Source organism: Rhipicephalus sanguineus, unplaced genomic scaffold (genome assembly GCF_013339695.2).
Source record: "Rhipicephalus sanguineus isolate Rsan-2018 unplaced genomic scaffold, BIME_Rsan_1.4 Seq649, whole genome shotgun sequence".
In the NCBI taxonomy this organism is placed as follows: domain Eukaryota; kingdom Metazoa; phylum Arthropoda; class Arachnida; order Ixodida; family Ixodidae; genus Rhipicephalus; species Rhipicephalus sanguineus.
This window is the reverse complement of record NW_023615689.1, coordinates 119,935-128,438: the sequence shown is the minus strand read 5'-3', so window position 1 is coordinate 128,438 and position 8,504 is coordinate 119,935.

The following is an 8,504-nucleotide window of genomic DNA, read 5'->3' as shown; positions in this document are numbered from 1 at the left end:
CGCTTCACCGCTTGTCAGATTTTCGAAGCCCAACGCTCTGTTGGCCGCTATCTCTGTACAGCCTGTACTGCTGTAGTTTGACTTCCAGTTTCCCGGCCACAAGTGCGGCCAAATAAAGAGTTTGATATTTGACAAGCCGAGTTCTACCTTCGTCGACGTCACGACCACGTGACATCTGGTGGAGGTGCTGCTTCTCTCATGTACCGACGATCCCGTCAAGCCGTGAACCCCACCCACGTCGTGAAGAAGACACCGACACCAGCGCGACATTCGAGCCAGGCCGCCGAACAAAGGATACACCCGGATGCGGACGCCTACTGGACAAGCCATGAGCTACGGCGACGAAGACAACAAGCACGATGACGGCCGCAGTGCCGACGCTCTGTTCGACCCCTGCAGCGATAGTGATGCAGCCGCCCGGGCAGCCGCCGAATTCCCGTGCTTCACCATGTGAAAACCCCGAGACCTCGCTGGAGACTTTTGAAAGAGTCCCGACATTTACCAAGTATAAACTCCGACGTCAAGCTGCCACGTGTACTTTTACCTGGAAGACGCAGCAAGGACCTGGTATGAAAATCGGTAGTCCGCGCTCCGTACCTGGGACCTCTTTCGCGGCACTTTTTTGACGACGTTCACGAGCATCGTCCGCAAGGAAAGGGCTGAGCCCTTGTGGGAGACACGGGCGCAACATTTGATTGAGAACGTGGCCATCTTCACGGAAGAAATGAAGCGACTGTTCCGCCATGCTGACCCCGACATGCCGAGCAGGGGCGTAGCCAAGGGGGGGGGGGGTTGGTGGGTTCAAACCCCCCCCCGAAAATTTCAGTTTTGCTTGCGTATATATACACGCACACATACAAACGCACGCACGAACATACATAAAGTATGGTTGAACCCCCCCCGAAAAAATTTCTGGCTACGCCCCTGTGCCCGAGTAAGTCCGCTTGCTAATGCGAGGAGTCAAGCAAGACTCTTCGCTGGGCTGATGCGTTACTCCCCCAAGACCGTCCAGAAATTCCTGACGGAAGCAACAGCGATCGAGAAAACGCTGAAAATCCGTACGAGGCAGTACACCGCCGCATTCCTTCGACGACCTATGGGGATGATCAGGCGGTGCAATCTGATGACCTGCGTGACAACATCAGAGCCATCGTGCGAGGAGCTGCGTAAATTGTTGCCCTCCTTCCAGCCTCAAGTGGACCCGATCGCCCACGTCGTACGCCAGGAAATCCAGCAATTTCTGGTAGCACCTGAACCAGCGCAGCCTGAGCCACAGGCTATGAACAACGTAGCCGCAGCCCACCGTACCGCGCCCCTCACCGCCGACGTCAAGACGCCGCATCGCCGCAATTCCGCCAGCCGGCCAGCAATACACACCGAGGAAAAGCGATATTTGGCGTGCTCCAGACAACCGGCCGCTCAGCTACCACTGTGAGGAAGCCGGTTACACGTAGCGCCGCTGCCAGCACCGACAGATGGGGCTACGCGGATTCGTCCTCAATGCGCCGCGCCTGCAGACAGGCGAACGGCCTCGCGGCATCCACGACTACCTCACAGGAACACAGTGGAAAGAGCGACGACCTTCCCGCTCGCCGTCGCCCGGCGGCTACATATCACCGCACCGCCTGCAGTACTCTAGCTGAAGCCGGGGCCGGCCGCCTAGCCCGTATCCGGGAAACTAAGGGCAGCAACCGTTGGAGGTGCGGTGGCTGTACGTCGAAATACCAAAGATCCTCCGCGGCCGCCGATGACGACAACGCGACGAGACCCGCAGAACACGACGCGAAGCGGACGAAGCCCTGCCGACGAAACCTCGCGGACCGAAGAAGACCTGACGACGCAGCATGGAAGCACCGCAACAAATCGGCGCAGCCGTGTTCTGACGCCGCGACCTAACCGCAACGCAAGACGACGAACTAGCGACTTCGACGTTCTCATCGACGGCCACAACGTCACCGCTCTCGTCGACACTGGGGCCGACTATTCCGTCGTCAGCGGGCCATTCACCACCAAGCTGAAGAAAGTAGACTGCTTGGACTGGACCCGAAATCCGGACAGCTGGAGGCCACCAGATAACACCGATTGGTGTCTGCACGGCGAGAGTCACCATCAAACCGGACTTACCCGGCGAGCATTGTAATCCAAAAAACTGCTCTAGGGATGTGATACTTGGAATGGACTTCCTAAGTACCACAGCGCCGTCATCTACCTGAGGTCGGAGACAATAACACTAACGTCAGACAAAGCGCTACCGCCCCACGCGACGCCAGGGGACCATGCAATGAATGTGATAGAAGAGCAGGTGACCGTTCCACCGCGCTCCAGCGTCATTATTTCCGCCGGCACCGAAAAACCTGTGAACCTTGAAGGCGTCATCGAGGGCGATGAGCACCTACTCCTGAACCGTCAATTTTGCTTCGCAAGAGGTGTAGCCGCGCTGCGTGACGGTAAAGCAAAGGTATTGCCGACAAACTTCAGCCACGAATATAGGCACTTCAACATTGGTACGACGGTCGCCTACATCGACGAATGTGTGGCCGCCAGCAGTGCTTTCGCCCTCTTCGATGCTGCTGAAACTCCTTAGATGAATTGAGATCCCTAACCAGATTTCGACGTCAACCCGAGCCTTCCGAAGGTCAAGCATGACCACCTTAAAACCCTGCTCCTGCAATACAAGGACTGCTTTTCATCGTCGTCCAGACTTCGGCAGACACCGGTCGCAAGACATCGCATGATAACAGAAGAAAGTAGCAGGCCATTTCATCAGAGCCCGTACAGAGTTTCGACGCGAGAACGTGAAGCCATACAGAGACAAGCCGAAATGCTATGCGACGATCATTCAGCCTTCAAAGAGTCCGTGGTCATCACCCGAGGTGTTAGTGAAGAAAAAGGATGGGACCCTACGTTTCTGCGCCGATTATCGTTGCCTGAACAAAATTAGGAAAAGCACGCGTACCCTCTCCCACGTATGGACGACACCCACAATCGACTCCAAAACGCGAAGTACTTTTCTTCGTTGGACCTCACGACCTGCTACTGGGAAATCGAAGTCGACAAGAGAGACCGAGAAAAGACAGTCTTCATAACACCGGATGGCCTTTTCGAGTTCAAGGTCATGCCCTTCGGTCTTTGCTCGGCACTTGCGACTTTCCAACGAGTCATGGATACAGTAGCTGGCTTCAAGTGGCAAACCTGCCTTGTTTACATGGATGACGTCATTGTGTTTTCCTTCGACGAACACCTCCAGCGCCTTGAGTCCGTACTTCAAGCAATCGAGAACACCGGGCTCACCATGAAGCCAGAAAAGTGGCGCTTCGCGTACGAGGAGCTCTTGTTTTTGGGTCACGTTATCAGCAAGACTGGAGTGTGCCCAGACCCGCGAGAAAACAGGTGCCATCGCCGCTTACCCGCCACCCACGACAAGAAGGCCGTGCGCCGAATTCTCGGCTTGTTCGGCTATTCAGACGCTTTGTCAAAGGCTTCTCACGGATCGCCGAACCACTAACGCAGCTCACAAAGACCAACGTCGAATTCAGGTTGCAAACAGCGCAAGTCGAAGTATTTCATGAACAGAAACGACGCCTGCAGACGCCTCCGATACTTGCGCATTTCGACGAATACGCCGATACGGATATTCACACCGATGCAAGCAGCGTAGGACTCGACGCCGTCCTTGTGCAGCGGACGGACGGACGGGAAAGGGTTATCAGTTATGCTAGCCGGTCGCTGTCTAAATCAGAGGCCAACTATTCCACAACAGAAATGGAGTGCCTCGCCATTATCTGGGCTACGTCAACGTTTCGCGTCTTCCTCTACGGCAGGCCCTTCAAAGTTGTGAGCAACCATCACGCCTTGTTGGCTAGCTAGCTTGAAGGACCCTTCAGGTCGCCTCGCACGGTGGAGCCTAAGACTTCAAGAATTCGACATTATCGTCGTGTGCAAGTCCGGAAGGAAACACTCTGACGCCCACTGCTTGTCTCGTACCCCCGTCGACCCATCATCGCCCGACGGCCAGGATGATGACAGCTTCTTGGGAGCCATGAGGGCCGACCACTTCGCCGAATCACAGCGAACCGACCCGGAACTCAAGGGTCTAGTAGAATACCTGGAGGGCAGGACCATCGTTGTCCCAAAAGTATTCTTGTGAGGATTGGAATCATTTTCCTTGAAAAAACAACGTCCTCGTAAAGGAGAACTTCTCTCCGGCTCGAGCCAGCTACCTTATCGTTGTCCCTTTGGGACTGCGACAAGAAATTCTTCACGCCTTGCACGACGACCCGACGGCTGGACACCTCGGACTTTCCGCGCGCTCGCACGAGTACAGGAAAAGTACAACTGGCCGCGCCTTGCCGCCGACGTCACTCGCTACGTAAGGACGTACCGAGACTGTCAGCGACGGAAGACACCGCCCACAAGACAAGCAAGCTTCCTTCAGCCGATCAAGCCTCCTCAGCGATCATTCCAGCAGATCGGGATGGACATCCTGGGGCCGTTACCGACGTCGAATTGCGGAAATAAATGGATCGTCGTTGCTACCGACCACCTCACCCGCTACGCCGAAACAAAAGCCCTGCCCAAAGCCAGTGCCGCTGAGGTAGCCAAGTTCTTCGTTGAGAGCATAGAGTTTCTTACAAAAACCTAGAGGGAATCTGGCGCTAATGTCTACCGGCTCCTTGAGACGCGCTTCACCACCATGGAATATGGGAAGTACAGGCTTCGGATTTGCTTCGGATGGATTAGGTTCTTGATATTCGCACGCTTGTTTGCCGAGTGTAAAACAAAGTGATATGGAAGTATGTAATTCCAATTAAAACTTGCTTAATTCTTTTGTATGTAAAACATATTGCAAAAAGTTTGCGTGACAGTGAATGGAACTGAAACCTAACAATTCAACCAGGGTATGCCTTACTCTGCAACTGTGTTCCAGATTTGGCATCACCAAATAATTATTTTTGTACAACTTGAAACAAACACGCTTGTTTTTCTCTCGAAATTACGCATTATCTATTTATGGAAGTAACAGTACTGTGTGAGTGAGAAACACTTAACGTATCGTCTGCGGTGCGATGCCTGGTGCGTCTGTCCAAGTGGTCTGCCTCCACCGCATCTCTCGTTTTCGTCGTGAAGTCGAGTCAGGAGCGCGACGGTGCGTCTACTTAGCTTCGCCGTCGTTTTGCAGCTGATTTGAACGAGTTTTGGTAAGACGCGCTTATCAAACAAACGAACTCGATGCAGTTTGCTGCACTGACATGGGACGCTACATCTCCGCAGCGGTGAGTGCACGACGCTTTGCTAAAACTTTCAAATACAACCTGTAAAGCTGCAGCGTCGCAGCAAACCAAGAGATCTAGCGGTCTTCAGCCTCTTTGAACAACAAAGGCGCTGCTTGAATGCTTTGAAACGCACCCCACTACCCACGCCGCTAAGAACGAAACTGAAACGTAAAAAAGATTCGTAGACAATTCGCTAGCTAACGCTATCCAATCCGAAGCCTGTACTTCCCTCATTCCCATGGTGGTTGAACGATCGTAGCGCCAGTTTCCTCTCTAGGGTATTGTATGAAACTCTATGGTTGAGAGCATCGTCCTTCGACACGGTGCCCAAGAGGTTCTCATCCCCGACAGAGGTACAGCGTTTACGGCTGATCTACTCAGGCGATCTAAGAATACAGCCACACAAGCCACCGCCGGACCACCGCGTACCACCCACAGACCAAAGGCCTGACCGAGCGTCTAAATAAGACCATCGCCCCAATGCTGGTCATGTACGTCGACGTCGAACACAAGACGTGGGACGCCATCCTTCCGTACGTGACCTTCGCGTACAACACGGCCGTACAAGAAACGACGCAGATGGCGCCATACAAGTTCGTCTACGGACGGAGCCCGGCAACGACGCTCGACGCCATGATACAAAACGTGACCGACGAGGAAACATCAACGTGACCACCTACCTACAGCGCGCCGAAGAAGCACGACAGCTCGCCCGCCTACGGATCAAGAACCAGCAGACGACTGATAGCCGCCGCTACAACCTTCGACGACGCCACATGGAACACCAGCCGGTGACCGTGTAAGGGTATGGACGCCAATACGCCGACGGGAACTTAGTGAGAGCTTCTTTGACGATACTTCGGACCGTACAGGGTACTTCGACGCCTCGGTACACTCTACTACGAGGTTGTCCCTGACGGCATTGCGAACACTCAGCGGCGCTGTGCGCGACCTTAAGTCGTCCATGGTCGTGCGCCTCAAACCATATTACGCGCGTTAGTGAATCTGAGGACTGTACTTTTCTTTAATACTGTACTTTCTTGCTTGTGCCTATTGTTTATTGTACTATCTTGCTTGTGCGTATTGTTTATTGTACTTTCTTGTTTTATGCTGTTATTTATTGTTGCATGCATTGGCCACCCCCGTGTTCTGTTTAAGCATCGGGACGATGCTTCTTGAAAGGGAGGCATTGCCACGTGCGCTTCTTGTTCACTTTTGCTGTTTCGGTTTTTGCAAACAAAGACTGTCAGCAACGCTCAGCTCCAACCACGCTCATTGTTGGAGAAGTCTCGCGAATATTGTAGATCGTTTTGTTAAGATGGCGCGAAAGGCGCCAACACTCGAGCTTATTCTAGGGCTCGCGCAACAACCAGCGATAACACTGGAATATTCCACTCCACATGTATAAATGCCGACGCGCTTCACCGCGTGTCAGTTTTTCGACGGCCGACGCTCTGTTCGCCGCTATCTGTATTGGCGTCGAGGAGTTACGGAGTCGCCATCTATCGGACGCGCCTCGATTGCGTGCTAGGCAGGATACCGCCTGCGCGCTGCCCATAGGTTTTGCTGTCGGCGCTCTACAAAAACACCTCGCGGAAGGCCTCCAGGGCATTTCTGTAAGTACTTGCGAAAGGAACTGTGTTCTTTACTGTCAAAATATTCATTGTCGACGAACTGAAAGCACAAGATAGTCTACAGTCGCTGTCTCTTTGCAGAAAACCGAGCACCCGCTTCACGCGGTCACCGCGTTGGAGACCCTGAACCGGCTTCTTGCGTGAAAGGTAGTCACTCGCTGAGCGCAAACTATGTGAAATATGTCGTTAGAGTAGACTGCCTGTATAACCAAACGGAACATAACAGAAAGAAGCCTCAAGCCAGCGATCGCACGGGTTCGGGACGACTGACGTTGCCTCTGCATGTATGAACGTCTGCCTGTATGTTCGTACTGATGGTTTCGCTTTTGCTGCGAGCGCGTTTTGGTACCGCGCTGTGAACTTTAGGCCCCAAAATATGAGAATTTTGGAGTACACAAACAACTACTGTTGCGCGGACGCTATCAGAGCAGTTCAAAAACAGTTTCCTTACAACTGCGGCTTCGTTGCGCATGGCAACATTGTGATCTGCCGTCCCGACGATTGAGTGTTTTTTTTTTCTTTTCGGTCTAAATTCGGGTACGCTTCAATGTCATTGACAAGTTGTCTCGCACTGCGTATTGATCGGTCTTCTCAGCGGGCAAATGCCGCTGCTTCTGTTTCTTTTTTCAGCGCATTCGTTTCGTTTGGTGCTCACACAAAACGTGAGCAAATGCGACGCCTTTTTTAATGCTCCCTAATTATTGTTCCGTTTGCATGCCAGTGAACTTGCCGCTCTCTGTCATCAACGAATTGATAGACCAAAGCTTCACCACTTCGAGATTGCTGATGGAAGGAGAACCAGTCTACGAAACCCAGCATGTAGTAGCCTGCGACGCCTAGGAAAAGTAAGAAAATACAGTAACGTTTGGCGGAGTTGTTCTGCAAACGTCGGCTGTGAACATGAACTTGAAAGAGCGGTGAATAAAATAGAAGGTATTGCAGCAACCAGCAGCCGCAAAACAGGATAAAAATTATTTGGCGTGTACCCCAGCAATTTTGGCAGCAGTGTCGTGTCTAACGACAACAGGGTGGCATCTTTCCCACGTAAATAAATGAGGCTCCAAGAAATACATGGGTTGGCCGGTGGGCCGATCACGGAGGCAATGCAAAATTTAGTAGCTTATGAAGCAATGCATGCCTCATCAAATGGGTAGGTTGGTCGTCGGCGTCGTCAACACGAGTGATGCAAAAAATAATCGTCACGTGATGGTATGACCATATGACGTCACAGATTTCCAAAATAGTAGCGTCATTATGACGTCACATAATGTGACGTCACATGATGACGTATTCACACGTCATGGTCGCATTGCTTTGCCTCCGTTATCGGTCACGGAGGCCGTGCAAAACCGCGTTAGGTGCAGAACGCTTTTGGAGGGGGGCGCGGGGAATCAGTACATCGACTGACAAGAAGATGGCTTTCGCCTTCTAGTCATCTTTAACGGATGCACAAGGGACCCTGTGCGTTTTTAATTCAACGTATCTAAACAATGACTTGCGCATCTGCAGCCGATTTTGTGGACCCTGAGCACGGGGCCGACGATCAAGAGGTCGCATTGGAGGGTTCTGAGATGACATCGCACGTGGTAAAAGGCAG